Below are 24,381 nucleotides of genomic sequence, written 5' to 3'. Positions count from 1 at the left end.
TATTCTACTCCACAGCCAAAGAGGGAGGCAGTTAACAAGGAAATTACAGATATGTTACAGTGGTGATACATTGAATCTTCACTCTCTCCCTATTGTGGTCCACTTTTAGCAATAGGTGAACTAGATGGAAAAGTACGTCCTGTCCCTGATGCTAGGGCAAGTAATCAAATTATTCTCTCTGTGGAGACACGACAAGATAGCCTTGAAGAAAATCTACAGAAATTTCATGGTGTTAAACTAGATGGAAAAGTACGTCCTGTCCATGATGCTAGAGCAAGTAACCAAATTATTATCTCTGTGGAGACACGACCAGAAGAAAATCTACAGAAATTTCATGGTGTTAAGTTTTTGTGCAGCGTAGATATATGAACTTCAAGCTAGCAGATCCCGTTTTCAAGAGATTCCCGAAAGTATACCCCCGTCATATTTGATGGAAGATCCTGTCAATACCTTTCGGCCTTAATGTTAGTTCCAGAGATTTTTTACTGCACTTGATACCACGCTTCGACCTGACCTACTGGATAAAATTACGGTCTATTCTCATAGCCACACTTACTTGGGAGGAGCACGCTCGACTATTGGAACAGATGTTCTAGAAATATTTGTCACTGCTAACCTACCGAAATCAAAGTTGGCCTGTAGCGAATATAATTTCTCTTAAATTGATAACCCCTGTTCCTGGCAATATGAGCGCAATAGAGGACATTCCTGTTCCGTGAAGTAAAAGACAGTTAAAAGCTTTTATGGGATTATGTTGAATTTTTTAGGCATTTCGTCCTGTATCAGTTGTTAAACCGTGTTTCTCGGTTAAATTTATTGCAAAGGAACACACAATGGCGTCGGACGAAGCAATGTCAGGAGAACTTTGAGGCTATTAGGTATGCTGTAGTGCACTCCGGCTCATTATACCGTCCATATACATCCATATATACGCAGAGTGGTAAATTCTGAGAAACCTATGTACTCCACTGACTGTACAGCCAACGGAAACAGAACACCAAAATCACTGAGGCCACTGTGTTTATTTCACTTTGTGGCGCATTATCAGGAAAGGTAGGATGAATTCTCCAGAAACACCAAGTGCAGACTGTTTTCTGCTCACCGGCTGAAACATGGGCACATCTTGGTAGCGTCAAGACGATCTCGGACTATGGACTTCTGTGGCCTGTCACATCGCCTGCCAGTGGGGCATGACATACCTGGGTCAGACGGTGTGTGCTGTCGCAGATCGCTGCGGTGGATAAAAAAGGCATACCAGACGGTAGCAGCCTAACGGATCAGCAGTTGCGGAACGCTACCTATCGGAAGCGCACAGAACTGATGACGACAAAGAGGTCTAACTCTTAACACTGTGCCATTAAACTATCTATCGAGATTCGAATAAGGCAAAAGCTATCAGTCATAATAGTGGCTACAGCCTTAGTAAGACCTAGGGGCCCGCTCTTAGTCTCATTAAGAATAGAAATGAGACATCCAACAACGAACTGACGTCGGGGGCATACGGAGCAACAGCAGAGACATCCCCAGGACTCGTCCTCGGGCGTGGACTGCAAATCGCAGACGGACCGAAGAGTCAGCGGCTGGCGGTAGGAGACATTCTAATCTTCCCCTTCCTAATCGGCCTACCGGATTGCGATATATGGGACCGTGATCGCATATGCCTGATTAAATCTTGCAGTGAGTAAGGCGACCGTTACCGAAGGAAAATAAGATCGGTTAGTTGGAGGAAAGTGTACAACAGACTATTCTGAAGGAGAAACTATTCTCCACTTAAACTAAATACTGATGATAATTTTGAAATAGGTGGTATATGGATTGGGGTAAGGTGAGGGGGGCGGGGGGAGGGGGGGGGAAGGGTGCCATGTAATATTTACTACAAAAATCACTGATAATACAAAGAAAACACTGATTAGCAGAAAAGGGAATAATTAAACGGTCGCCAGCCCCCTGGGGCACTGAATTTCTAGAATCTTGAGAAATGTAATGCAAAATAACCATTGGCGTGGCAACAAAAGATTGTCACGCCTTTCCACAGCACAACCGTTACGAGAAAATAAATGAACCAGAAAGCACTGAGTTTGCGGTTACTTATTTTGAAATATTAAATTTTGAAAGTAAAGTTAAATGGAGTTGCTAGTTAAATAAATGACTGGCTTAACTTAAACTTCGTTATGTGAAAATATTGCTTCCAGTCACCACAGTCTAACGTACTACAAAATTTAGAAAAAGGCAAGAAATTTTATTTTTGATTGAAAGACTGAATTGAATTAACTTTAAGTAAATGAGAAATCGATTTTACTTTTAAAACTACTACTATAAATCACATACCAAGCCAGAAAAAGTCACTCGCTATGCTAAATACAGAATAAATGAAATTGCGCACTCTTAGTTCGTGTTGTATCTTAGTTATTAATTTTGCCAGTGAAATTTTACGTTACTTTCAGTAAATGAAGTTAATACTAGAATTTGCGATTTAGTTTAGCCTCTGTTATGTAATACAAGAATGTACAGTTACTGAGACAGAAATGTTAGACTGAAACTGGTCATTAGCAAGCACACTAAAGTGGCAGTAAATAGTTAAACAATTTTCATATTCTTATGACACTCGGTGATTGTATGGAAAGGAAAAGGACTCTGCCTGGTAATGTCTTAGGACAGCTGTCCTACAAGTTTTAATTACTGAAAGCTATTATTCAAGTTAGTCATACTTTGTGAAACACATGTAACTGGATAAAGCCTCTGCACTCCTATATCTGTCAGTTAACAGTCTTACGATGTTGTGGCTATGCGGATGACCAAGAATGTAGCCGATGACAATGCTGAGCTGCCGGTGTTGCTGCTGCTGCATGAGTACCCCGAGTCGTCCCCAGGGCCAAGGAAAATTACAGGACAGTCAACAGTTAGAACTGCATCTTTCTCCGCCTGTTCACTCCTGCCGTGCTCTCAATACTGGCGGGTTAACGAATCAGACGCGTCTACACAATCGTGAGCATAGCTGCAGACCGCGTCGGCGGGAGCGCCAAACAAACACCACCGCACTATTTCATCACTCAAGCTGCTCAGTTTCCTCTCTGCTCTCAGCGCGACAGAGTGTTTCTATACGCAGATAAACAACGGCACAGCTACTGCCATTTCTTCATTGCTATCGACACATTAAATAAAGTTGCCTTAGCTATTACGCAGCAATTTACAATTTTTCATTGTAATTACAATCAGTTATATACAATCAGAAATAAAGACACTATTACACCGATTACTTATCAAAAATTGTTTCTGTAATACAGCTCACAGCTTCAGAATCATAAGTACAGTACAAGTAACCAACGCATGTTAAACGGGGAATGTTTTAGGATGGTGCAGAAGGTATTTTATCTGCATTTTCGATGTTACATGTGCCCCAAATTCCATGAGTTTTTTCCTGAAGGGAAAGAGGATAAGGGAATGTCCGAAGAAATACTAACGAAAATTCAAGTGCGCAAATGCATTCAGTTTCGTGTACATAGATCTTGTTAATCACTCATTAACCTTCTCATTAACTATCGTAATTATGTGTGGGCACGTAATAGCATGACAACACTGTATCATTAGAACTCAAATCATCGTAGTGTACCATAACATAATTTAAACAGCAAAATTACATATTTCAAGAAACCATTACATTTTAAATGAGAATTTCATGTTAGTACTGTGCAAGAAAACGTAAGCAACATAGTGAAAGGTACAAAAAATGAGTAAAAGGTTAAGAAGCGTGAGAAGAAATCACTAGTTACAACGTTTGCTTTAGATAGTTTTTATAAATATCGTAATCATTAACAGATTCTATTTCTTATTATGAGAATTTTTGTGTTTCAAGCAAGCGACCAGATAAAACTTAAATGTCTACAACAAAGCTTTATACTAGTTGTGCTGAAAAGAAATACTCAACGTGCCACACGTGTATTTACAAAGGAAGCCGCAGCTTTCAAAGAGCCGGCTGCGGCTCAGTCCTGACATCACATTGTTGCGTTTGCCACAGAGGCACGCTTGTTCTGTTTTTGCTGAGACTATCCAGAACTTCCACCTGCCTTACATGCTTTGAACGTTCACTCCCTAGTAGTCTCAGGGAGTCCTTACATTTCCATCGCATTGGATAACTCAACAATGTCCATATTCACACGCATACACAGACCTGAAACTTTTAAATTATCTGAGTGCATCGGTATTCACTTACATAGTACACATTATAAAAGAATTTTTAAAGCATAATATTTACAAAATTACAAATGATACCTATACCACAGTGGTATTTGTACTCATTGGTCATGGCCTGTGGTTTCCTTTCTTTTCAAGTGCTTTGAGAACATCTACCCTGTTAGCTAAACTTCTCGTTACACTTTTTGCAAATTCATTGATAACAGTCTGGTCCAAAAAATATATTTGGAATTAATTTTGAAAATTACGCTTATAATTAAGACTTTACTGCAAATTCCTTCTCAGGCTAATCAGTTCTCGATTGATATAACTTCAAGTCAACAATGTTACTTTCACCTAATAGCTTTCCAGAATTAGGAAAAGCTAAACAGTAAGCGTTAGTGTGAGGTATACTGACACTATAAAGGAATTTAAATTTTGAAATCTCGTTATCAATCTCGCCCGATTTCTCGTTCACTTTAACGTGAACGAGATCGCCAACTGCAAATTTACGAAGCCGCGCTTTCGTGTCACGACTCCGTATTTGCGCCTCGGCTATCATTTTCTAGTAAACGTTCTTTTTTCACCTCAATGTCAATACTAACTCGCGGAGGGTAATCAATTCTCTCTTCCCCCAAATTCTTAGACTTATGGTTTAGTAGGATTTCCTTCGGACTGAATACTGTAGATTCGTGCGTACAGCATTCATAATCTTTTCAGAATCGTTTATATATTTGCCCCATGCTCTGTGATTGTGGTGACAATACTTTCGGCAAAGTCGTCCCAGTTCACGCATGAATCGTTCCGCTAGATTTCCGGCCTGTTGCACTGACACGTGCATTACTTCAACCCCATTGCTTTTCATACCTTCGTTCCATAATTTGGAAGTAAATTATGCTCCATTATCGGATAAAATCGCTTTTGGTTTGCGGATAAGTACAAAGTAATCAAATGGTTCAAATGGCTATGAGCACTATGCGACTTAACTTCTGAGGTCATCAGTCGCCTAGAACTTGGAACTAATTAAACCTAACTAACCTAAGGACATCACACACATCCATGCCCGAGGCAGGATTCGAACCTGCGACCGTAGCGATCGCTCGGTTCCAAACTGTAGCGCCCAGAACCGCACGGCCACTCCGACCGGCACAAAGTAATCGATTGGAAGTTTGTTATAAACCGCTTTAGCTGTTGCCTTTCTGTTGGAACTTCGAAAAGGCTTCCCACACTACTAATAAGCAGGCGAAATTACCTGAGGTTTTTAGTAGGGGGCCATATAGGTCCGTACACACTTAACTCTAGTACATCGGCAGGTCGTATGTTTTGCATAGGGCCACGATTCGTGCGGTTGGTCACTTTCACTCTCTGACACTTACCGCAAGACTATATCTATCTGTTATTCTCTTAAACACCTTGTTACCTCAACCACTTTCTCTGTACATTTCTTTAGTTCGCAATGACCATAGCCTAAGTGATAATTGTCTACTATTTCAGTGATGTACTTCGTGGGCCAACACACCCGCCAACTGTCGCTATTTACACTTTGCCTATATACATAATATTGTTGTACATTCTGCGATACTTTCTCAACTTTTCTCCGCCTTTACTCTTTTCGTCGTACTTGGTCTTCACAATTTTCAAGCATTCATCCTCGCTATCATGACGACGCACATTCTTACAACTACTATATATCTTCTTTCGTCCGTCTACGTCTCGAAAGTAGTACAATGTCATTACGCGTTCGGATTCGTTATCCTCATTCATATCAAGGTCATTTCAGAAAAACCCGTCCTGCTCTGACATCGACAACAGTTTATCTGGTGGTTTTTTAATTTTCTGTTTTTGGACATACTTAAATTTTACCTACCTATCCTGCAGCTGCTAAAGCAGTTTTGACCCCAACACTGAAATGCTTTTATCAATTTCTTCGATTACCAAACCTTGTATTTCCAACAATTAGCTAACTGTCAAGTCAGGTAAATTTTCTACGGAAAGATGGTATAATCTTCCAAACTGCTGGAGAAATGTGCTCTGCTTCAGCTTCTACATTACTGGCCATTAAAATTGCTACACCAAGAAGAAATGCAGATGATAAACGGGTATTCATTGGACAAATATATTATACTAAAACTGACATGAGATTAAATTTTTACGCAATTTGGGTGCATAGATCCTGAGAAATCAATATTCAGAACAACCACCTATGGCCGTAATAACGTCCTTGATACACCTGGGAATTGAGTCAAACACAGTTTGGATGGCGTGTACAGGTATAGTTGGTGAGAGGTCTGGAGAATGTGCTGGCCAGGTCAGCAGTTGAACATTTTCCGAATCCAGAAAGGCCCGTACAGGACCTGCAACATGCGGCCGTGCATTATCCTACTGAAATGTAGGGTTTCGCAGGCATCGGATGAAGGTTAGAGGCACGGGTCGTAACACATCTGAAATGTAACGTCCACTGTTCAAAGTGCCGTCAATGCGAACAAGAGGTGACCGAGAAGAGTAACAAATGGCACCCCATATCATCACGCTGGGTGATACGCCAGTATGGCGATGACGAATACACGCTTCCAATGTGCGTTCACCGAGATGTCACCAAACACGTATGCGACCATCATGATGCTGTAAACAGAACCTGGATTCATCCGAGAAAATGACGTTTTGCCATTCGCGCACCCAGGTTCGTCGTTGAGTACACCTTCGCAGGCGCTCCTGTCTGTGTGATGTAGCGTCAAGGGTAACCGCCGCCATGGTCTCCGATCCATGCTGCTGCAAACGTCGTCGAACTGTTCGTGCTGATGGTTGTTGTCTTGCAAACGTCCCCAACTGTTGACTTAGGGATCGAGACGTGGCTGCACGATCAGTTACAGCCATGCGGATAAGATGCCTGTCATCTCGATTGCTAGTGATACGAGGCTGTTGGGATCCAGCACGGCGTTCCGTATTGCCCTCCTGAACCCACCGATTCATATTCTGCTAACAGTCATTGGATCTTGACCAACGCGAGCAGCAATGTCGCGATACGATAAACCGCAATCGCGATAGGCTACAATCCGTCCTTTATCAATGTCGGAAACGTGATGGTACGCATTTTTCCTCCTTACACGAGGCATCACAACAACGTTTCACCAGGCAACGCCGGTCAACTGCAGTTTTGTGTATGAGAAATCGGTTGGAAACTTTCCTCGTGTCAGCACGTTGCAGGTGTCGCCACCGGCGCCAACCTTGTGTGAATGCTCTGAAAAGCTAATCATTTGCGTGTCACAGCATCTTCTTCCTGTCGGTTACATTTTGCGTCTGTAACACGTCATCTTCGTGGTGTAGCAGTTTTAATGGCAAGTAGTGTAATTCTTCTCCCAAGCTCACGCAGCCCACAACACACTCGTCTGGCTGTATGACATCGGCCTTAACCTCGTAGATGTCGTAATCTATGTGGCCGTTAATACATCCCGAATCTTTCGTAGCGACATTGCCTAGGCTTTCTTCTGGGCTGCCAATGTCTTCCCATGCCAGGTATGCCCCAAAAGACACCGTTAATGATTTATCTGATTAAGTACGACAGGCTCGTATCGTACCCGGTCATCATCGGCATACTCTTGTTGCCCTCTTCAGAAATTTCGCCTCGGTTTTCTTTGGGATCAGCGTCATTCGAGTTGGCTACTTCAATTACGTAGCTGCGACCGAACTGACCTACCTACACCTCCCCGCATTCCGGGTTGTCCTGCGCGGTAACGAAAGTTTTATCTAATGTCGGCTTGTTTAATTCTGCCAGCGATTCACGCTGCACTGGGTCCTGCGGTATCATTGTTGTCTTAACAGCGGTCGCCTATTCCTCGTTGACCGCTACCCTATTTTCATCTTTATTACAGATAGTGATCGCTTTGTCGACTGCCTTTTCGTCTTCAGTTATTCTTACTGCGGGTACGTTACTCGCTCTGTCTTCTTGCCCAGTCCCCCAACGTCGATTTATTCATCCGGATCTATCATAGCGACATTGTCTAGGCTTTCTTCCGGGCGGCTAATGTCTTGCCACGCGCAGCGAGTCCCAAGCCAGCATGGTTAATGGCTTCCCTGATTAAGTACGACAGGACCATTTCTATCTGGGTGTTGCAAATGCTGATTTTGCTCCTGCCTACAACTATGTTGCTGAGAAACTTGTACCACATTCACATGATACTGGCCTCTGTAATTTCTACTATTGTTTTTCCCACTATGACTGTTATTGTTATCGTGGTGTTAGGTATTATTACCACGGTGGTTGTTACCATTATTGCCATGGTTATTGTTATTATAGTTTGTTGCCGTTGTGGTAATTGTTGCTATTACCACGACTCTTAAAATTTTCGCTGTTGTTCCGCCTACCACTCCTAAGAGTGCAGTAATAGTTCTGTAACTCCTGCTTATATACCTCTTGGATTCAACTGGAAGCTTCTTTCACAACTCCCAGACATTTTCCCATTCAGTCCGTCGATCACGAAAACATCTAATCTGCAGATTCAATTTTCATAAAATTCTTTCATCGAGCATTGAGAGTTCACGTCGTTCACTCTCGTGCTTCTGTTCTGAGCAATATTCTTTCAAGAACGCATTCTTAAATCCTTGAAAGCTCATGCTCTCAATGTCGAGGTTTAAGCCCCATCGCTTAGCATAGCCAGCTGTCACGTCGATTACAGGGTTAATTTTTTTCTTTTCCACCCATGATTCAGCCAATACCCTTTCGCAGTATTTAATGAAGTCGGTAGTGTGCAATCCAGCCTGTTTTTTGAGACGATCGAAACGCTCCTTCTGCGCTAAGATTTCAGTGATATGTGCATGGCATTGACACATATTGACACATACAGTTGATTTTCGTCTAATCTCTTTTCTAGTTCGTTTGCTTTTGTAGCTACTTGGCAAGTGGTCGTGGCTAACGTTTCTACTTCCCTCTTTTTCTCAACACTCGTAGTCACCTGTTTCGTCACTCTAGTATCAATGCCTGATATTAAAGTTAGCAAATTCTTGTCATCTTTTCGCGCTAATTCTACATTTTCAGTTACTTTATTTTCAATAACAGGATCAACAGTCGTTTCAGCTTCTGTTCCATCCTCTGTACTTCCGTCTAGAAACGACTACTTATGCCTCCTATTTTTGACTGTGTCTCTGTCATGTTCTGCTTAAGATTACCGAATTCAGTATTCATTACAATTATTTCTTTCTCGATTTCATCTATTTTCGTGTTAACAACTCCAATATTATTGTTCACAAACTTCACTGCTTTGGATTGAGTATTAATTGATTCGGATTGAGTTTTTATTGATTCGGATAGAGCCTTTATTGATTCGGACTGAGATTAATTTTAGCTGTAATTGATTCAGCCTGAGCATTAACTGTACTGATTAACATGCTCAACAAATCGTTTATATTTCCAGCTATTAATGGTTTTGACTCTAACTCTGGTTCTTTCTTAGACGTTTCCTCGTATCCATCGTCACTGGACTCTCTCCTCCCTCACCCCCCCCCCCCCCCCCCCCCCCCCGCCGGGCGGTTCGCGAGCGATTGCACTATATTCCATCCATTTCAAAATTATCACCAGTTTTTTAGCCTAAGTTTAGAATAGATTGTCACAGTCAATGAGATTCTTCCTTCAGAAGAGTCTGTTTACACTTGAGCCCAACTAACTGGTGCTATTTTGCTTCGGCAACGGTCGCCTTACTCACTGTAAAATTTCATTAGGCATATGCAATCACAGTCGCAGTCCGGTAGGCCCATTAGGAAGGGGGAGGTTACAAGTGGCGACGCTAGTGACAGGACATTACTAATTTGCTATTGATCTTGGCACGAACTTTGCATTGTGCCGATTCGTAACGAAGTAAATCCTTCCGCTACGAATAAAGTCGCTGACAAGCAGTAGTAGAAAGTCGTTGACGCGGAGCAATCGGTAGAACAAAGGGGAACGCTGAGAAACCGGCATAGCCGTGATCTAACGTAAGCGTACTAAAGACGTTCGGTATTTCGGATGCAAACTCATTTTTCGCTCGAGTGACAGCCATTGCATTTCGAATTATCAACACAAGTTTGTATCAGTTATAGAGCTATACCTTGACTGATACGTACAGTAGTGCACACTGCAGAGTTTATTATTTCTTTGTTTCTGTTCTTTTTTCAGCTACACTGAATAACTTCGCAATAGTCGAGAAAACAGCTATTTGTGACCAGGAGAACGATTACAAGAGGTTCTTAAAAGTCATAGAGAACTTAGAATATTTTGAGAAGAAAGTCATTTCATTGTTGAAGATCTCAACAACAGATAAATTGTGGACATCGAAACTTCCAGCACGAACGGTCATCAGCACGTGCTACAAAGCGCTTTCCAATGTAATGAAGCAACTATCCTGTAATTAAATTATCCTCTAGTTACAAGAAACAAATTTCATTACAAATATGCAGTCATATCAAGCTAAATTTGGAAGTGCCTGCAACCTTCATGATATTTTAGTGATACAGAATGTGGTTACATGACTATATGTAGCACCTTAACGAACATGCACAACACAATAATATGTATTTATAACCAGACAGACAAATGTATGTCGAAAGTGTAGCTACCTACAACTACTGATCCCGCATGCGAAATGTTATGTTGCTGCCGATAGCAAATCTAGCGGGCAAACTCTGAATTGCTTCGATGTCTTCCGACTTGGTACGGATTGCAAACATTCGAGAAGTACTCAAGAATAGGTCGCACCAGCATTCTACATGCGGGGTCCTATAAAGGTGAACCATTCTTTCCTAAAGTTCTCCCAATAAACGAAGTCGACACATCATTTTGTTTAAGTCGTCTTGTGTCTTCCTACAATCACTCAACTTCGACACCTTACTGTACACCACACGATCATCTGCAAGCATTTGCAGATTGAGGCCCAACCGTCTGCCAAATCATTTATCTATGTAGAAAATAACAGCAGTCCTATCATACTTACCAGGGGCACTCTGGCGGTGCCCTTGTCTCTGATGAACACTCGTCTTCGATGACAACGTACTGTATTCTATGACTTAAGAATTCTTCAAGCCACTCTCATGTCTCTGAATTTACTCCATGTGCTCCTACATTCGTTAACATCCTGCAGTGGGGCACCGGGTCAAATGCTTTCCTTAAATATAGAAATATGCAATCTCCCTGTTGCTCGTCATCCATAGTTCGCAGTGTATCATGTGGGCAAACCGAGTTTCACCCTAGCGATATTTCTAAAACCATACTGACTCGTGGAGATAAGCGTCTCAGTCTCAAGAAAGTTTATTATATTCTAAGTAAGAATATGTTCAAGGATTTTGCAGGAAGCCGAAGTTAGGGATATTGGTCTAAAATTTTTCTAGTCCGTTCTTTTATCCTTCTTATATACTGGTGTCACCTGCGCTTTATTCCAGTAGCTTGGGACTTTGTGCTGGGCGAGAGATAGATATAGGCTAGGTAAAGGGCCAATGCCGTACAGTAATCTTTGTAAAAAGAACTGGGATTCAATCCGGACATAGTGATTTATTTGCTTGCAAATCTTTCGGTTGTATATCGATGTTTCTAAAAACACATTAAAGCGAATGTAAGATGAGCGGTGATAATGACTCTTCTGAAACCGTTAGGAAAGAAACATAAGAAAAGGAAGTCATAACTTATTTTAACATAAGCTCTCCGTCCACAGTGACTCAACACAGTCTTTGGGTGCTATTGGGGAGGGAAGAAAAAAGACAAAGAACGATCTTAAATGTAGGCAGATACACAGAGACAGAAAGTGAGAAATATTATGACACAAACTATTGTAGTTCTGTAATCAATGTTGTGTTTCTTGTAATTTTAAAATAGAAACCGGTCTTCTCCTAGATATATTACGATTCTTTATTTCAAACTATTTATGTTTACTTGAACAGGAAGTAGTGCACCTAGAAGCAACTCAATCTCTAATCAGCATTACATGCTATCAGCATCTTTCGGAAGAAACGTACGCTACTGGCCATTAAAATTACTACACCACGAAGATGACGTGCTACAGACGCGAAATGTAACCGAGAGGAAGACGATGCTGTGATATGCAAACGATTAGCTTTTCAGTGCATTCACACAAGGTTGGCACCGGTGGCGACACCTACAACGTGCTGACACGAGGAAAGTTTCCAACCGATTTCTCATACACAAACAGCAGTTGACCGGCGTTGCCTGGTGAAACGTTGTTGTGATGCCTCGTGTAAGGAGGAGAAATTCATACCATCAGGTTTCCCACTTTGGTAAAGGTCAGATTGTAGCCTATGGCGATGGCGGTTTATCGTATCGCGACATTGCTCCTCGCGTTGATCGAGATCCAATGACTGTTAGCAGAATATGGAATCGGTGGCTACAGGAGGGTAATACGGAACGCCGTGCTGGAACGGCCTCGTATCACTAGCAGTCGAGATGACAGACATCTGCATGGCTGTATGGGATCGTGCAGCCACGTCTCGATCCCTGAGTTAACAGATGGGGCCGTTTGCAAGACAACAACCATCTGCACGAACAGTTCGACGACGTTTGCAGCAGCATGGACTATCAGCTCGGAGACCATGGCTGCGGTTACCCTTGACGCTGCATCACAAACAGGAGTGCCTGCGATGGTGTACTCAACGACGAACCTGGGTGCACGAATGGCAAAACGTAATTTTTTCGGATAAATCCAGGTTCTGTTTACAGCATCTTCATTGTCGCATCCGTGTTTGGCGACATCGCGGTGAACGCACATTGGAAGCGTGTATTCGTCATCGCCATACTGGCGTATCACCCGGCGTGATGGTATGGGGTGCCATTGGTTACACATCTCGGTCACCTCTTGTTCGCATTGACGGCACTTTGAACAGTGGACGTTACATTTCAGATGTGTTACGACTTGTGGCACTACCATTCATTCGATCCCTGTGAAACCCTAGATTTCAGCAGGATAATGCACGACCGCATGTTGCAGGTCCTGTACGGGCCTTTCTGGATAGAGAAAATATTCGACTGCTGCCCTGGCCAGCCTATTCTCCAGATCTCCCACCAATTGAAAACGTCTGGTCAATGGTGGCCGAGCAACTGGCTTGTCACAATACGCCAGTCACTACTCTTGATGAACTGTGGTATCGTGTTGATGCTGCACGGGCAGCCTTACCTGTACACGCCATCCAAGCTCTGTTTGACTCAATGCCCATGCGTATTAAGGCCGTTATTACGGCCAGAGGTGGTTGTTCTGGGTACTGATTTCTCAGGATCTATGCACCCAAATTGGGTGAAAATTTAATCACATGTCAGTTGTAGTATACTATATTTGTCCAATGAATACCCGTTTATCATCTACATTTCTTCTTGGTGTAGTGATTTTAATCGCCAATAGCGTTCAAAAATCTTTCGCCCAGGAAACATGGACCTTGCCGCTGGTGGGGAGACTTGCGTGCCTCAGCGATGTACATAGCAGCACCGTAGGTGCAACCACAACGGATGGGTATATGTTGAGAGGCCTGACAAACGTGTGGTTCCTGAAGAGGGGCAGCAGCCTTTTCAGTAGTTGCATGGACAACTGTCTGGACGACTGATTGATCTGGCCTTGTAACATCCAGGTGTGCTGGTACTGCGAACGGCTGAAGGCAAGAAGAAGCTACAGCTGTACTTTCTCCCGAGTGAATCCAGCTCTGCTGTATGGTCGTCGTAACTGCCGTCTGCTTCACGACTGCTGTGCAGCGAGCTACGTTTAAGTATTAACTGTATGTTTCTTACTTGTCACTTCGTCTTCCGTGTGTTTTTGCTTTTAGGAAGCTTTAATTGTCGAATGCTAGTAACAGTGTTCCATAGATTTCGTGTTTGTTTTGAATACAGTCAGAGAGAGAGTCCCTTTAGTCAGCCATAGTGCCAGTAGTGTTAGTGTTTGTTTTGAATACAGTCCACAGACAGGTATTTTCATTGTTTTCTACAAGAAGTGTCTAGTAATCACAGTTTAGTCAACTATCAGCCGCCTTTAGTGATTTAGCAGTCTAGTTAAAAGTTGATTAACTCTCTACAGTAAATTGATTTCTTAGGATGGATAGGATGTGTGACTGCTGTGTACGGACGCAGGAGGAGCTGGCCACTGTTCGCGAACAGCTGAACGTGACGATGGCCGCGGTCAGTCGTCTTCAGGCTGCTGCCTCGGAGTGTAGCGGCAGTGGGGAGTCTGGTGCGTCGCATGGTACACCCCAGGTGTTACATGCTTCACCCACTGTCCCTACTGTCGACACATCTTCGCGGTACCGGGCGTGGTTGGGCCACCCTCTCCCCAAGGGGAGTGGCGGGTTCAGCGGCGTTCGCGGCGCACGAGGTGGAGGGTCAATGTGGAGGCTGGCCGTGTGGCGTCGCCCGCTCTGTCTGTGAGTGGACATGTGGCCGCTCCTTCAGCGAGGTCCGAGCAGGCACACGGGGGCAGGGGTTTATTAGTTATTGGGAGCTCCAATGTTAGGCGGGTGATGGAGCCCCCTAAGGAAATAGCGGAAAGGTCGGGGAAGAAGGCCAGTGTTCACTCTGTCTGCTTGCCGGGGGGGGGGGGGGGGGGGGGGGGTCTCATCCGAGATGTGGAGGAGGCCCTGCCGGCGGCGATAGAGAGCACTGGGTGCACCCGACTGCAAATTCTTGCTCATGTCGGCACCAATGACTCCTGCCGTCTGGATTCAGAGGTCATCCTCAGTTCATACAGGCGGTTGGCGGAGTTGGTGAAGGAGGAAAGCCTCGCTCGCAGGGTGGAATCTGAGCTAACTATTTGTAGTATTGTTCCCAGAACCGATCGTGGTCCTCTGCTTTGGAGCCGAGTAGAAGGCTTAAACCAGAGGCTCAGACGATTCTGCGGATATGTGGGGTGCAAATTTCTGGACCTCCGCTATCGGGTGGAGAAATGTAGGGTCCCTCTGAATAGGTCAGGCGTGCAATAACGCAGGAAGCAGCTACAAGGGTAGCGGAGTACGTGTTGTAAGAGATCCGAGCAGATGTAATGTTATGTAAGAGGTCCGAGCAGATGTAATTTCGATGTATTGCTCATGTGCTGCCTGCGATATGCAAGGTATAGGAGATTCTCTGACCAGAGAGCAGTGTTGACTGCAGTGCGAACTGTGTAGCTGTAGCAGCAAGTTGTGGCTAGTCTGCTCTAGTCTGCGCTAGTCTGCAGTCTGCTCTGGTCTGGTCTGGTGTATCGTGTTGGGCGGCCGTTCGCGGTGCAGCGATGTCGGAGCCTGACTATTATTGTAAAAGGTAAAAAGCAGCCTCGCGCATATGTAGTAATGTCATCTCAACTCCCATGTAAATGTTTTAAAAATCTCGTAATAATAATCTTTCTCATAAAAAGTAACTTTTAACAACCATTCATTTCAATTTAAAGAATTTACTAACTTCTCTCATCCATGATCATCCCTATTTTTGCAAAAGAAAAATCAGTTGCTTCCTTTCATAAATGACAAATCTATCGGCCAGCATTGCACAGGGCTGTGCCAGAAAACATAATTTTAAGAGCTGATATATATGTGTTATCCGGCGACTTCATTGAGGTAACAATTTTTCTCTCTTTTTTTTTTTTTAATTCGGAATGATCTTTCAGGGCCATGACGCAGCACTGCTGACGTCCAAAATTTACCAGGTTAAATTCACAGTCAATTATTGAAAAGTTATAAGTGAGCGACAATTTAATTGAAAGGTTTAGGAATTTTTCTGTTTTGAGGTTACACTAAACGTGATTATTATTTATGTTAATATTTTCTGTTGAGAGGTTGCGGTAAATTATTTTGTGGGGAGGTTACACTTGGCGACAACCGGCCAGTATCGTATTTTCTTTGTGAATTTCTGAGAAGTAGTCATATATCTGCTCTTATTTACTTAAATGTAGTTTGCATCTGGCGCAACGCATTTGCTAATTTGTCACTCTTTCCTTCACAGATCATTGGCAATTTGTTGCTCTTTGTTGTAATTGTGTTTGTTCCATTTTTGCTTTGTCTTTGTTTCATTTTTGTGGTTAATTTTGACCTGTGACAAATGCCGCGAAAAACTGTTAACAGTACATCGCAATGTGCAGTGAGTGAAATAGCCGACTCGAATAATTTGACCGATAATACTTGCGACACTCAGTGTCTTAATGATAGTCCTCCATTTACAGACAATCAGTGCGTGCTGATCACTAGTAATGATTTTAATCCCAATAATCAGCAAACAAATTCAATTGTGTCCACTGTTAATTTAATGACAATTGATGATGTGTCACTTTCCATTACAATAACCGCTGCCCAACTTGAGACACCCGATTAGCAAAATTTACGTAACGAACAGATAAATGTTTCTAAGGCTGGTATTACACTATCAAATTTCTTTCTTAAATATCTTTGTCCAAAATCTTTGTCAAAGATATTTGATGGTGTAACAGGAACTTTGTCAAATGTCGTCCAATATTTGATCAAATCTAGGGCCTCGCTGTAGATTTGATCAAAGAAATCGCTTGTCTTCTGTTCACTGCAATGTGATATGTTACCACATGGAGCGCTAGCATCGCTGCAGCGTTCTGTCGTCTGTAGTGTTTTTATAAACATTGCCGGTAAATACAATTGGTGTGTGCTGACAAATACAAAATTAATAGAGATGTATGAAACTGATGAGGCGCTTTACAACGTGAGGCACCATGAATACAAAAATAAAATAAGAAGATTGGAGATGAGACCTGACCTGACCTAACCTAACCTAACCTAACCAAACATAACATACCATAACCCTCTCCTGTAGCAAGGAATTGGAGTGTTACAGTGAGCCTGTCTTCTGAAGATGTAGCAGTTCTTAAGTGAATATTGTGCTTTGTGATATGAGGATACACTTCACTGAGCACATACAGGAATGTATGCTCATCCATTCTTAAGTAATTGATGAACCACTTGACGTCTTCCACTGTAAGCTCACCTAAGAAGTTTTGTTGAATGCTTTTATCATGTCGTCGTAAAACCCACGGTTCACCCACATTAGATTAGTTTTTCGTTCCATAGATCCGTGCTGAGGAGATCCTCGTGGATGTGGAACATGTCAATTTTTTTAAGCTGAAATAACAATACTAATAGTATGAATAGATACAATACATCATTTGTTTCTATTAAAAATTTCGTCAGTGGAGTAGGAGTTGGCCACCAGTAAGTCTTTCAGGCTCCTTTTAAACTGATCTTTATTTGTAGCTAAAATTTTTATGTTTGCTGGCAAATTATTGACGATGAGTCTTCCTGAGTAGTGGACCTCTTTTTGAACTAAAGTAAGTGCTTTTAAGTCCTTGTGTAGATCATTTTTGTTCCTGGTATTGTATGTATGAACTGAGTTGTTTGTTGGAAAAAGAGATATATTATTTACGACAAATTTCATTAAGGAGTAAATATACTGAGAGGCAGTAGTTAGTATACCCAGTTCTTTGAAGAGGTTTCTGCAGGACGTCCGTGAATTTACTAAACAAATAATACGTATTACACGCTTTTGGACTCTGAAAACTTTTGTTCGATTTGAAGATTTACCCCAAAATATTATACCATATGACATTATGGAATGAAAGTATGCAAGCGTTTTCATTTTTATGTTGTCTATGTCTGCTAACACTCGAATTGCAAACAGATTTGTTAACGCGTTTCTGCAGTTCTGGGATGTGCTCCTCCCAACTGAATTTATTATCAAGTTGTAATCCCAGGACTTTTAAGACTGTCAACCTCGTATATATGGTTCCTTTTTTTCCCCCACTTCTTTTCCGCATGTGCACACAATGCAATTGGGGTACGTACAACTGCTGCGGTTAATAACAAGTTGTTGTCAGCCATCTTGAACTTTGACGAAAAATTTGATGACAGTGTAATATCCCTTCTAGTGCTACGTCAAAGATCTTTGTCAAATATATTTGACGAAATATTTGGTCACATATTTGATCAAATCTTTGACAAAGAAATTTGATAGTGTAATACCGGCCTAACGAAAGTGAACAGTGTAGTCAAAATATGTCAGATTTATTTGATTCTGACGTAGTGACCAACAGTGCACCTTCAATTGGCAAACCTTTTCAAGAATTACAGAATGACCAAATGGATACAGAAAACGTGACAAATGCAGATACATCATCACACAGCACAGAGAATAGAGTAGGTGATATTGGCATGGATCAAGTTATGGCATTATTGCTAAAAATTAATCAATCGAACAAACAACTTAATGAAAAACTAGACAGCAATTCCAAACAACTAAATGATAAACAAGACAACAATTTCAAACAACTTAGTGAACAGATTACAGCTGTTGCCGCGCAATGTCACGATACTAAAGAACAATTACGTGAGGAAATTAAGGCTTGTGCTAGGAGCAGTAGTGAATAAATTAGATCTGTGGCTCAAGAATTAAATATGCAGCCACAACTAAATTACTTAGAGATGAAATTAGTGCAGTCGCTAAACAATGCTCTGAAAACGCAACACAGTTACGCGACGAGTTTAAATTAATGTCAGCAGAACTTTCACGCACACTGGATGCGAAAGTAGACGCGAAATTTGACCAACAGAACAGCCAAATTGACGAACGTTTTAATCACCACCTACAAAACAGTGAAATGCGTTACAGTAAATTTATACCGGAACAGAATAAAGTAAAGTAACAAGTCATGGAAACAATTACTACACAGAGACAGGAACATAAGCGTAAATTGTTTACGAAAGCAAAACCATACGTAGACAACAATATTGCTACAGTATCAGACGAAATCAAACAGTTGAACACCGAATTGCATGTTGAAATCTCCGATCTTAAAACAAAAACAGACACACACACACATTAGACTTTCAGACAACGACCAACAGACTTGAAAAGTGGGAACTAACACAGGATCCCGATGCCATTAAAGCAGACATTATGAAATTGAACAAAACCACACGTAAAATACAAAAACAAATTAATGCTTGTGATACTAAAAACGATGATCAGGTAAAAGTACTGACTGAAAAATATGATGAATTGGCCAGTCGTATTGATGTTATCGAAAGTAATAATGACACCAAATCAGACGATACGTCACCAGTTTCGTTTAATCAAACACCCGAATTCCAAAATTTACAGCAGACAATCAGTGAGATAGGTTCGTCCAATAATACATTACGTAGAAAATTGTCATCTTTACAGCAAAAAGTGACGGAGATGAAAAATATTTCAGCCTTTAACACATCACAGCATACGCCACTTTCCGAACATTTGTCACACTCACACAGCCAGTATGATTTAGGTAATTTACAGAGAGTACGTGAGTTAGATTCCGAACAGTCACAGACAAACAGATTATCATACAACCCTGAACCTGTTCATACATACAGAGACGATAATTTTGATTATAAGCAATTTTTATCCGTTAGAAAATTTAAGGCATTTAAAAATGACAGAACACAGATTCACGCTTTGGACTGGATACGACAATTTGTTTTGGTACTTTCATCAGCTTGGCCTGTAATGCAGAAACTAGAATTGGACCGGATACAATAATTTGCTTTTGAATTTTCACCGCCATTGCCTGTAACGCAGAAACTAAAAGCGCGTAATAGACCTCAGGGGATTCATTACACTTCGATGAATATGTGCCGTAGCATGCACAGGGTCCCGAGCCGTAGTAGTGCTATTTCATCGTTAGTTTTCTGCATTGCTGCCTTCTCTTTTACTATCCTTTATATCTATCAAAACAGCTCTTCAACTATCGATCTATCTAGGATTAGGAATGAGTAAAGAAAACCTGATATGACAAATTTTACCGAAAGTGACAGTTTTCTTTAGACACTCCAGAAATAACAACTACCGCCGTAATTTTAATAACAGATGAAATTGTAATCATCAGTATGTACAACATTTTGAGCAATCGTCAAATTATCAGCAACCACATTTTGGTAACAATAGAGGCTTTTCCCTACAATAGCAACGCACAGCAACCAGACGGTTAGCATACCTAACCAACAATGTAATGTGCAAGGTCAACCAAGCTTTAATGTTTCGCCGCCTACACGTATAGCGTCGGCTCCACAAAATAGTAACGCACAGCAATAAGGAAATCACTACGTACAGAAGACACATCATTTCAATTCCTATCGCAACGCGCCGTATAGCAATGATTATTATGACAGCCGTAAATGTAATGAGAACAATTTTCAGCGTACGTTTAATAACAGTCGGTCTTACCAGCAGCATAATCATCCGCAACAACAGATTATCATGAATGAACCAGACAGTAGATATCATCCCGAACCTAATACGTCAGGACGAAATATCAGAACAGCAAAAATAGTTGACATGCCACAGCATCCTCCCGCAAATAACAGCACGTCAGAAAGAATTTGACTAGATACAGTACAGGTTGCATCTTCCAGCAACGTAAGCCATCCTTTTGACACACAGAATCTTGTTCACAAAAATGTTATTAGTTTTGACGACATCCGATACACACTTTTGCATGAAAGACAGAATCACAACGTATGAAGACGACATTCTTATTGCAGAAGCTAACTGGTCTGAACACAATCTGATTCTTGAGCAACTGTTGCAAACTTTTCGTGCACAAGGACTCACAGTTAATCTTAGCAAATCGCACTTCGGCAAAACTTCTAAAAAAATTTCTTGGACATGTAACTTCAGCAGAAGGCATTGCGCCTGACCCGGAAAAACTTCAAGCTTTACGTGACATTACTGTACCTCCGACGAAGTAACAATTACGCAGATTTCTGGGATTAATTAACTTTTTTCGTAAATTTATTCATTACTCCGCTTTAGACGCCCCTGGATTATGTCAATTGACAGGTAAAAACACTATTTGGTCCTGGGATAGCCAAGTACATTCTGAATTTGTCAATCTGAAACGAGCTTTGTTGAATGCACCACTTTTATCACATCCAGATCTTACTAGAAATTTTTCCATTGCCACCGACAGTTCTAACACCGCTTTAGGCGTACACATTTTTCAGAAAATTGAAGAAGATGGTACTACAGTAATTAAAAACATCGCCTTTGCGAGACGCATTCTGTCACCTGCTGAACGCAATTATTCTGTTACTGAACTTGAAACATTATGTGTTGTATGGGCATTTACTAGACTTAGGCATTTTCTTTATGGAAGACATACGACCGTTTACACAGATCATAGAGCGATACAGTTTTTACTTTCACCAAAATTTACACATGACAGGTTAACTTTATTTACAGGAATTTAATTTTACAATTGTTCACATTCCCGGCACACGAAATATTGTAGCAGACGCACTATCCCGTTCTCTCAGCAACAATCAGCAAGACATCGCAACCAACTTCTGCCAAGCAAATTTTAGCGTCATGTACATTCAGCAAGTTGCATTTGAAAATTTCATTTCGGCATCATTATGAGACATAGCACAAGAGCAGAGTAAAGACAACGTATGGAAAGAAATTAAACACATTTGGCAAGATAGGAATAATGTTACCATTAGAAACCATTACACTGTACGCAATAACATTCTGTTTCGCCGCTCTCACCCTGACAGCAACAACTGGTTACTATGTATTCCTGACGAGGTTGTTAACAAATTAATTTGGTGTACTCATTTAAGTTACGCACATTATGGAACCAGAAAATGTTTTCTTATACTGAGACAGAACTGTTATTTTGCTAACATGGAGAAACGTATTCGACGAGTTTTAGCGTCATGTAAAATCTGCCAGAAAGCTAAGTCAGACACGACTTCACATATTCCTCCGTTACATCCCATTGTACTCGTTAAATTGAGACACATGGCCGCTGTAGACATTTTTGGTCCGATTCCCAGAACTAATAGAGGTTTTTGCTACATCTTTGTCGCTGTTGAACTCACTTCAAAATTTCTAACCTTCAATCTGTTACGCAAAGCTACTGCTAAATCTGCTTCGAAAGCATTTGTAAAACATTTTCTATTTCATGTAGGACATGTATTGAAAGAAATTTCCGACAATGGACCACAGTTTCGATCTGCTGTATGGACACGTATGTTACGAACAAGAAACATTTCTCCGATCTATATATCCAAGTATCACGCTTCTTCGAACCCTTGTGAACGACTAATGAAAGAAATTGGTAAACTATGTAGAATATACTGCCATAAAAAACATATTGATTGGGACACACACATACTCTAATTCCAGGATGTAATTAACTACATACCAAATGAATCTACTATGCTATCTCTGACTGTTATGCTGAAAAATGTTGAACCATCTAACAAAATTAAAGAATTAGTATCCTTTCCTACCTCTCGTCGACTACGACACCATGAAGTAATTGACATTGCACTCAACAACATCAAACGTGTCGCAGAGCGCCGGAGAAGACAGCAAAAACAGGTTTGTACACGCCGTGACTTTCACATTGGACAGAAGATATTAGTACGCACACATTATTTATCCAACAGAGGAAAGAGTAGATGTAGTAAATTTGAGCTTCTATACACCGGTCCATATCGAATTCGCAGCATTCCTCACCCCAATGTAGTACACGTCGAAAATTTGAGAACCAGAAAAAGCAAGGACAATCACCATGTCTCCAATATTAAACCCATTATTGTATGAACATACTTTATGATTTATCAGACGCCATTTCCTGATTTTTATATGACCACTTACGCAATTATATTTATATGAACACTTACTGATGATTATCATACACTCCTGGAAATTGAAATAAGAACACCGTGAATTCATTGTCCCAGGAAGGGGAAACTTTATTGACACATTCCTGGGGTCAGATACATCACATGATCACACTGACAGAACCACAGGCACATAGACACAGGCAACAGAGCATGCACAATGTCGGCACTAGTACAGTGTATATCCACCTTTCGCAGCAATGCAGGCTGCTATTCTCCCATGGAGACGATCGTAGAGATGCTGGATGTAGTCCTGTGGAACGGCTTGCCATGCCATTTCCACCTGGCGCCTCAGTTGGACCAGCGTTCGTGCTGGACGTGCAGACCGCGTGAGACGACGCTTCATCCAGTCCCAAACATGCTCAATGGGGGACAGATCCGGAGATGTTGCTGGCCAGGGTAGTTGACTTACACCTTCTAGAGCACGTTGGGTGGCACGGGATACATGCGGACGTGCATTGTCCTGTTGGAACAGCAAGTTCCCTTGCCGGTCTAGGAATGGTAGAACGATGGGTTCGATGACGGTTTGGATGTACCGTGCACTATTCAGTGTCCCCTCGACGATCACCAGTGGTGTACGGCCAGTGTAGGAGATCGCTCCCCACACCATGATGCCGGGTGTTGGCCGTGTGTGCCTCGGTCGTATGCAGTCCTGATTGTGGCGCTCACCTGCACGGCGCCAAACACGCATACGACCATCATTGGCACCAAGGCAGAAGCGACTCTCATCGCTGAAGACGACACGTCTCCATTCGTCCCTCCATTCACGCCTGTCGCGACACCACTGGAGGCGGGCTGCACGATGTTGGGGCGTGAGCGGAAGACGGCCTAACGGTGTGCGGGACCGTAGCCCAGCTTCATGGAGACGGTTGCGAATGATCCTCGCCGATACCCCAGGAGCAACAGTGTCCCTAATTTGCTGGGAAGTAGCGGTGCGGTCCCCTACGGCACTGTGTAGGATCCTACGGTCTTGGCGTGCATCCGTGCGTCGCTGCGGTCCGGTCCCAGGTCGACGGGCACGTGCACCTTCCGCCGACCACTGGCGACAACATCGATGTACTGTGGAGACCTCACGCCCCACGTGTTGAGCAATTCGGCGGTACGTCCACCCGGCCTCCCGCATGCCCACTATACGCCCTCGCTCAAAGTCCGTCAACTGCACATACGGTTCACGTCCACGCTATCGCGGCATGCTACCAGTGTTAAAGACTGCGATGGAGCTCCGTATGCCACGGCAAACTGGCTGACACTGGCGGCGGCGGTGCACAAATGCTGCGCAGCTAGCGCCATTCGACGGCCAACACCGCGGTTCCTGGTGTGTCCGCTGTGCCGTGCGTGTGATCATTGCTTGTACAGCCCTCTCGCAGTGTCCGGAGCAAGTATGGTGGGTCTGACACACCGGTGTCAATGTGTTCTTTTTTCCATTTCCAGGAGTGTATTTTTTCTTGGCAAGTGCCCAGCAAGGTAAGGTTAGCAGGTCGCTTTTCTTGTCGTTACGCATCAGACCGTGCACATTTTCCGTTTTTCGGGTATGTATGATTGTTT

The sequence above is a fragment of the Schistocerca piceifrons genome, chromosome 6, assembly GCF_021461385.2.
Source record: "Schistocerca piceifrons isolate TAMUIC-IGC-003096 chromosome 6, iqSchPice1.1, whole genome shotgun sequence".
Taxonomy (NCBI): Eukaryota; Metazoa; Arthropoda; class Insecta; order Orthoptera; family Acrididae; genus Schistocerca; species Schistocerca piceifrons.
The sequence above is the reverse complement of the archived record's forward strand: the minus strand, read 5'-3'. Positions refer to the sequence as shown.